Raw genomic sequence first — 8,355 nt, 5'->3', positions numbered from 1 at the left:
ACATGGCTGCTTGATTGATTTCACAGTCTAAGGTATCGCGCTGCTGGGGAGTCCCATCTTTCCTAATTCCACAGCTCTTAGACACACTGGAGGCATCTGAAGTATTGTGAAGTAGCTCTTGATGGTCATTAGTGCATCTTTTTAAATTTGAGACAGGTTCTCACTCTGTGCCCAGGCTGGCGTGCAGTGGTGTGATCTCTGGTCACTGCAGCCTTGACCTCCTAGGCTCAGGTGATGCTCCCACCTCACCCTCCTGAGTAACTGAAACTACAGGTGCACGCCTCCAAGCCCAACTACTTTTTTTTTTTTTTTTTTTTTTTTTTTGTAGAGACAGGTTTTCACTGCATTGCCCAGGCTGGTCTCAAACCCCTGGGTTCAAGAGATCTGCCCACCTTGGCTTCCCAAAGCTCTGGGATTACAGGCATGAGCCTTCTATGAATTTTTAATTTGCTTTTTGTTTCCAAGTAAATCTCTAAAAGAATACTTATTAAAAATGAATCTTTCAAATCCTTAGTATTTGTATCACTTACATTTACACTCCAGGATGATTTTCTATTAAAATATATTTTCAAGTAATTTTGTCCACTTTCTCCATTATTTTGCCTGTTACACTGATTTAACAAAACCATGATGAGATACCATCTCACACCAGTCAGAATGGATATCACTAAAAAGCCAAAAAATAGCAAATGTTGATGAGGTTGAGGAAAAAAAGAAACACTTATATACTGTTGGTAGGAGTGTAAATTAGTTCAGTTATTGTGGAGAGCAGCATGGCAATTCCTCAAATAACTCAAAACAGAACTACCATTGGACCCAGCAATCCCATTACTGGGGATATACCCAAAGGCATACAATCGTTCTATCATAAAGACACGTGCACACGTATGTTCACTGAACACTATTCACACTAGCCAAGACATGGAATCAACCTAAATGCCCATCAGTAGTAGACTGGATAAAGAAGATGGTACATGTACACCATGGAATACTATGCAGCCATCAAAAGGAATGAGATCATGTACTTGGCAGGAACATGGATGGAGTTGGAGGCCACCCCCCCTTAGCAAACTAATGCAGGAACAGAAAACCAAATATCACATGTTCTCACTTATAAGCGGGAGTTAAATGATGAGAACACATGGACACATAGAGAGGAACAACAGACACTGGGGCCTGTTGGAGGGCAGAGGGTGGGAGGAGGTAGAGGATCAGGAAAAATAACTAATGGGCACTAGGCTTAATAGCTGGGTGACAAAATAATCTGTAAAAAAATCACCCCTGACTCAAGTTTACCTATATAACAAACCTCCATGTGTACTTCAGAACTTAAAATAAAAGTTAAAACAATAAAACACTGATTTAAGGTCATTTTCTTGGTCTTTTTTTTTTTTTTTTTTAGAGACAAGGTCTCTCTATGTTGTTCAGGCTGAGCTCTAACTCCTGGGGCTCAAGTGATCCTCTCACCTCAGCCTGCTAAGTATCCCAAGTAGCTGGGACTACAGGCTTGCGACTTTTACGTCATTTTCAATCAGTGTTTCCTGTCCTACAGTCAGCTGATTGTATATGCATACCCGTGTGCTAGCAGGACATTCAGTGTTCAGGGGATGCCGTGAGTGCAGCTAAGATGCCAGCATGATGTATCATGTTCCTGTGTCTGCTTGCTTCATGGATACCCATGTTTTGTTTGATAGAGTGAAAGAAGGCCTCAGATCTCCTTCTAGCCCCTTAGATGGGATTTGAACCACCCAAGGAAGGAACTATTTATGAAATTCTCTATGAGATACTGGATAAGGATCAGAAACCGGAAGAAGGCTGACTGAGCTTCCAGTTTTTGGAGACTTCCCAAAATAACTAGGAGACCTAAGAATGGCTATGTCCCTTTTCAGATATGTCTACTGTAGTTTGGGCATTGAAAGTTAGTAAGCCCATAGAGGTGGCTTACCCCCATAATCCCAGCACTTTGGGAGGCTAAGGTGGGAGGATCACTTTAGCTCAGGAGTTCTTACCTGGGCAACACAGTGAGACCCCCATCTGTACAAAGAAATAAAAATTAGCCAGGAGTGGTGGTTTGTGCCTATTGTCCTGTCTACTCGGGTGACTGAAGTGGGAGAATCACTTGAGTCCAGGAGGTCAAGGCTGCAGTGAGCCATAATCACAGCACTGCACTCCAGTCTGGGCAATAGAGCAAGACCCTGTCATAAAAAAAAAAAAAAAAAAAAAAAAAAAAAAGGTAATGGGACTTCGTCTCGTAGCCACAGGCTTATCAAGCCTGGATGTAGCTTGTATACCTATGATGATTGTCATGCTAAATTAAAGAAAAAATTATCAAGATAAAACAATTTATACCTCTTTATTCTAATTTCAGTGGTAAATAGAAAATTGCATTTAGCAAATTAAAACTTCACAGAGATATTATTTCTTATCTATGAGATTGCCAAAAGTTCAAAAGTTTGCTAACATACTCCATTGGTCAAATTATAGAGAAACAGATGCTCTTATATATTGCTCATCAGCACGTACAATGGCATAGCCCCTATCCAGGGCAATTTGGCAATACCTACCAAAAAATATACATTTACACTTGGACCCAGCCATTTTATTTCTAGGAATCAATCCCAAAGATAATACTGGCAAAAATAAGCAAAAGAGAAGTGCAAGGATATTCATCACAGCACTGTTTGTAAGAGCAAAAGATGGAAATAATCCAAATATCCATCAGTAGGGTACTGGTTAAATATAGTACAGCCACATAATGCAGTACTATCCAATTATGAAAAGAAATGAAGCCTACCTTGATAGTCTTCTAATAAAGAGGAGATTTCTCCAAATAAACTTTCTTTTGTAGATTTGCCTTTGAAACTATGGAAATATTTCACAGAACTTTAAAACAAAAATTAAATTTGAAAAAACAATCCCCAAACAACCAAAAGCAAAATGAGACAGTGAACCCAATTCTACATCATGTTAGTGGCATGACCACACACAGAGCAGGAATTTTAAGTAATTTAAAAACATGGTAATTCCACTGTATATTCATAATGGGCTGTTACCTCGGACAAAAAGAACTGTAAAAGAAGAAAAAATTCAACTGTTTTCACTATCTTTTACTTTTGGTAAATAAGTAATTATGTTAATATCATTGGGAACTGGGACTTGCAGTATGGGTTTTTCCGTAACAAAGGAGAAACTGATGGAAGATTTCAGAAAGTTAATTTAAAAACCTTACAATTTTCCATTTGAGTTGGAAATACTAGTATGTAATAATATAAAACACATTTTATGTTTCATCTTTCAAAATTATTTCCTAACTCTGCCCATGAAAAGACCTTAAATCAAAGAGCAACCCAGGGACAGTGAGCAGTTTGTGATCCCTAAACATTTCCCCACGAAAGGAACCAGGGCTCATTGAAGAAATGGGTTTCTCCAGATTGGGGATGGGAAATGTATAAGATGAGCCCGGGTCATCTATGCTCATTACCAGAAAGCAAGGTAGCTAACAAACACTTAACTAGGGCCAGTTGGGGTGGCTCATGCCTGTAATCCCAGTGCTTTAAGGGTTACGGGCTGAGGAGGGCAGATTGCTCGAGGTCAGAAGTGTGAAACCAGTCTGGGCAATGTAGCAGGACCCCATGTCTACAAAATTAAAAAAAAAAAAATAGTGGGCACGGCAGCTCATGCCTATAGTTCCAGCTACGTAAGAGGATTGCACGAGCCCAGGAGTTCAAGGCTGCAGTGAGCTATTGTACCATTGCACTCCAGCCTGGGCAAGAGTGAGACCCTGTCTCAAACAAAACAACCACTTAACTAGAATTATGTCAAAAGAACTCAGGATCCAACTTGCGAGGGCTCACAGTGACTAAAAATGGGACAATTTGGGGATCAATAGGAATAGTATCAACAATATAGTGAATCACTTTAAATATGTTTAAGTCCACTAGTTCTTAATAGAAAGAAAACCTTTATTGGCTCATTTTTGTGGCTATTAGATAACCAAATGATTATTTTGAAAATTGGGGCTGGGTGCAGTGACTCATACTTGTAAACCCTCGAAAAAGAGAAGGGAAAGGAAGGGAAGGGAAGGGAAGGGAAGGGAGAACGAGAGAAAGCAAGCAAGCAAGCAAGAAAGAGAAAGAAAGAAAGAGAAAGGAAGAAAGGAAGGGAAAAATTGTGGTAAATAAAGGGAAAAATGGAAGCAATTTCTCTTTATAGAAGTAATACACATAATAAATGGTTTGATCTATCATTCTATATCACCATTTCACAATCCCTACTGAAATAATGGATCTAGGCAATGATCATCACAAAAAGAGAGGCAAGTAGTCTTACCAAAATATTCCAGCATCAATCTAATCAAGTTCTAGCTAGAGCTGCTGGTCTATCAGAACAAATATAGGGGACAGAGGAACATGTTAAATAATACAACAGGGCTGCAGTTAGGAAAATGTAGACTGATTTCCTTCATAAGTAATTTGTAAGGAGGAGAAACAACCCAAAGATTTTTAAAAGTGTTAGGAAACACAGCAACCAATGGCAATGTATGGGACCTTACTTGGATCAGTATTTGAAAAAACTATAAAGAATTTATGAAAGAACTGAAGAAATTTGGATATTACCATATATAATGATATTAAGAAAATACTGTTATTATGTTGTGTAAAATAGTGTTTTATGGGGTTTTGTTCAAGAATTCTTACTGTTTAGAGATGCATGCTAAATAGTTATAAATGAAATGACCTGTCTAGGATTTGCTCTAAGTAATTTGCACAGTGATTTAGATTAGAGATCAGAGATAGTGTCTATATTAGAGGTAGTAATCTAGATCTAGTGATATACATTGAAGAAGACTGGCCAAATGTTGATGATTTTGAAGCTGGGTGATACATAGGTCAGAAGAGTTCATTATACTAGCAGCAAGAGAAGGGAAATTTCACAAGTGAGCTGCAGTCACCCAATTCTCTGCCTGAAGATGACACAGAGAGCCAGACTCCAAGTAGAGCACAGTGGCCTTGCTGAGCTGAGGAGGCAGAGATCAGAAACTAGAAGTTGGATCAGCTGAAATGTTTGGAATCTGGATGAAGAGGCATCAGAAAGGAGGGAGCTGTGCAGATGAGGCCCTTGGGTGTTGAGGTGGGTGCCTTCTGGGAATATGTGGCATGGCTGGATGGTACATGCACAGGACACAGCTCCCCATGGTAGAAGCTACCGTGTACTTACCAGACAGCAACTTCTTCAGGACTGAAGGTGATGCCCGTAGCAGAGGGTTAGTAGTCCTGGGGCATTCTGGAATACCCTGTATGAGAAATTTCATTACCTCTCATTAATGTATCTGGCACCCAGGTGAGAACCCAGATAGGCTTTAAGAATAAGGACACGCTGACCAGGTGCGGTGGCTCACGCCTGTAATCCCAGCACTTTGGGAGGCTGAGACGGGTGGATCACAAGGTCAGGAGATGGAGACCATCCTGGCTAACACAGTGAAACCCCGTCTGTACTAAAAAAAAATACAAAAAATTAGCTGGGCACGATGGCGGGTGCCTGTAGTCCCAGCTACTCCAGAGGCTGAGGCAGGAGAATGGTGTGAATCTGGGAGGCAGAGCTTGCAGTGAGCCGAGATCACGCCACTGCACTCTAGCCTGGGTGACAGAACAAAACTCTGTCTCAAAAAAAAAAAAAAAAGAATAAGGACACACCCTGTCAAAGCCTAAGTCAAGCCCCAACATCTCTTCCAAACTTAAGCTCAGTTGGGGAAGGAAATGTGATTTTAGTAAAAAAGAGAACAAAAGGAGAATGGGTGCACTGGACCAATTTTACCTAATGTTTAATATTGCTGAAGATGGATGTGGGGGATGTTATGAGGATAAGGGGGAGTGTGAGGAAGGAGGAAGAGGAAATAGCACATGGGGAGGCCCAGACATGATGGAAGCTGGTTCCACAGAGCTAAGAAAAGAACTGTTTCACTGGTACCAAACCCAGATTTTCTCTCATTTTCACATCTCTGAAATCGGACATCCCTTGCAATGTAAGTTATTTTACCATTTTAATTGGCAGAATTGTTTTTTCTTAATGTCACATAAAATAATGGTGCATCTTATGGTTGATATTTCAGATTTACTGAAATATGGTAGTCATGTTAGACTCGAGAAAAAGCATAAGTTAAGAACTTATAGGAAAAAAGGCTTAAGAACTCAACAGGTGGGCACACCATGCATCTAGTATTAAAGGGGTTGAATTTTATCCCAAGTGTAATGAGAAGCCATTAAAGGATTTTAATAGTGGACTAGCTTGATCAGATTTGTATATTTTGGAAAATAACTGATATGGTTTGGATATCTGTCCCCTCCAAATCTCATGTTGAAATTCCATCCCCAGAGTCTCAGCCTTGCCACTGCCCAAAGACTGCTGAGTCCCTGTCCATCCGCTGCCACCACCCACTCCGGACACAGAACATCCAGTCATGGATAAAAATGAGCTGGTTCAGAAGGTCAAACTGGCCAAGCAGGCTGAGCAATATGATGACATGACAGCCTGCATGAAGTCTGTAACTGAGCAAGGAGCTGAATTATCCAATGAGGAGAGAATCTTCTCTCAGTTGCTTATAAAAATGTTGTAGGAGCCCGTAGGTCATCTTGGAGGGTCGTCTCAAGTATTGAACCAAAAAGACGGAAGGGGCTGAGAAAAAGCAGCAGATGGCTCGTGAATACAGACAGAAAATTGAGATGTAGCTAAGAGATATCTGCAATGATGCACTGTCTCTTTTGGAAAAGTTCTTGATCCCCAATGCTTCACAAGCAGAACAAAGTCTTCTATTTGAAAATGAAAGGAGATTACTACCGTTACTTGGCTGAGGTTGCCGCTGGTGATGACAAGAAAGGGACTGTGGATCAGTCACAAGAAGCATACCAAAAAGCTTTTGAAATCAGCAAAAAGGAAATGCAACCAACACATCCTATCAGACTGGGTCTGGCTCTTAACTTCTCTGTGTTCTATTATGAGATTCTGAACTCTACAGAGAAAGCCTGCTCTCTTGCAAAGACAGCTTTTGATGAAGCCATTGCTGAACTTGATACATTAAGTGAAGAGTCATACAAAGACAGCACACTAATGCAATTACTGAGAGACAACTTGACACTGTGGACATCAGATACCCAGGAGACGAAGCTGAAGCAGAAAAAGGCAGGGAAGATTAACTGGCCTTCCAACTTTTGTCTGCCTTATTCTAAAATTTACACAGTAGACCATTCCCGTTGTCATCCATGTGGTCCCACAAAGTTTTTTGTTTACAACTTATGACAGGTTTATGTTACTTCTATTTGAATTTCTATATTTCCCATATGGTCTCTATGTTTAATATTAGGGGAGTGGAGCCACTTAACATTCAGGGAGTTATCTGTTTTCATCTTGAGGTGTCCAATATGGGGATGTGGAATTTTTATACAAGTTATAAATGCTTGGTATAGTACTTTTGGTACATTGTGGCTTCACAAGGGCCGGTGTTAAAACTGCTTCCATGTCTAAGCAAAGAAAACTGCCTACATATTGGTTTGTCCTGGTGGGGAATAAAAGGGATCATTGGTTCCAGTCACAGGTGTAGTAATTGTGGGTACTTTAAGGTATGGAGCACTTACAAGGCTGTGGTAGAAACACATACCCCATGGATACCACATGTTAAATCATGTACATCTGTGGAATAGTCAATCTCACAACCTTTGACTACAACTGCAGAAGTGTTCCTTTAGACAAAGTTGTGATGTATTTTACTCTGGATAAGGGCAGAAATGGTTCACATTGCATTATTTGTAAAGTTACCAGCTGTTAGCTTTCATTATTTTTGCTACACTCATTTTATTTGTATTTAAATGTGTTAGGCAACCTAAGAACAAATGTAAAAGAAAAGATGCAGTAAAAATGAATTGCTTTGATCATTACTTCATATATATCAAGCACAGCAGTAAAAAAAAAAAAAAAAAAAAAAAAAAAAAAACCATGTATTTAACTTTTTTTTAGGTTTTTGCTTTTGTGATTTTTTTTTTTTTTTGATACTTGCCTAACACATTGTGCTGTAAAAATAGTTAACAGAGAAATAACTTGAGATGACGGCTAGCTTTGTTTAATGTCTTATGAAATTTTCATGAACAATCTAAGCATAATTGTTAAGAACAGGTGTATTAAATTCATGTAAGAGGAATAAAAGTTTTTTTAAAAATTTATTTATTATTATTATACTTTAAGTTGTAGGGTACATGTGCATAACGTGCAGGTTTGTTACATATGTATACTTGTGCCATGTTGGTGTGCTGCACCCATCAACTCGTCATTTACATCAGGTATAACTCCCAATGCAATCCCTCCCCC

The 8,355-nt window shown here is 39.5% G+C and overlaps 1 pseudogene; it reads left to right on the top strand.

Annotated features, from left to right (window-relative positions):
• Positions 1-6,430: 6,430 nt before the first annotated feature.
• Positions 6,431-7,190, top strand: LOC112631731 (annotated as a pseudogene).
• Positions 7,191-8,355: the final 1,165 nt, after the last annotated feature.

Source organism: Theropithecus gelada, chromosome 9 (assembly GCF_003255815.1).
Source record: "Theropithecus gelada isolate Dixy chromosome 9, Tgel_1.0, whole genome shotgun sequence".
NCBI classification, from domain to species: domain Eukaryota; kingdom Metazoa; phylum Chordata; class Mammalia; order Primates; family Cercopithecidae; genus Theropithecus; species Theropithecus gelada.
Note: the sequence above shows the minus strand (reverse complement) of the source record. Positions and strands in the feature narration are given on the sequence as shown.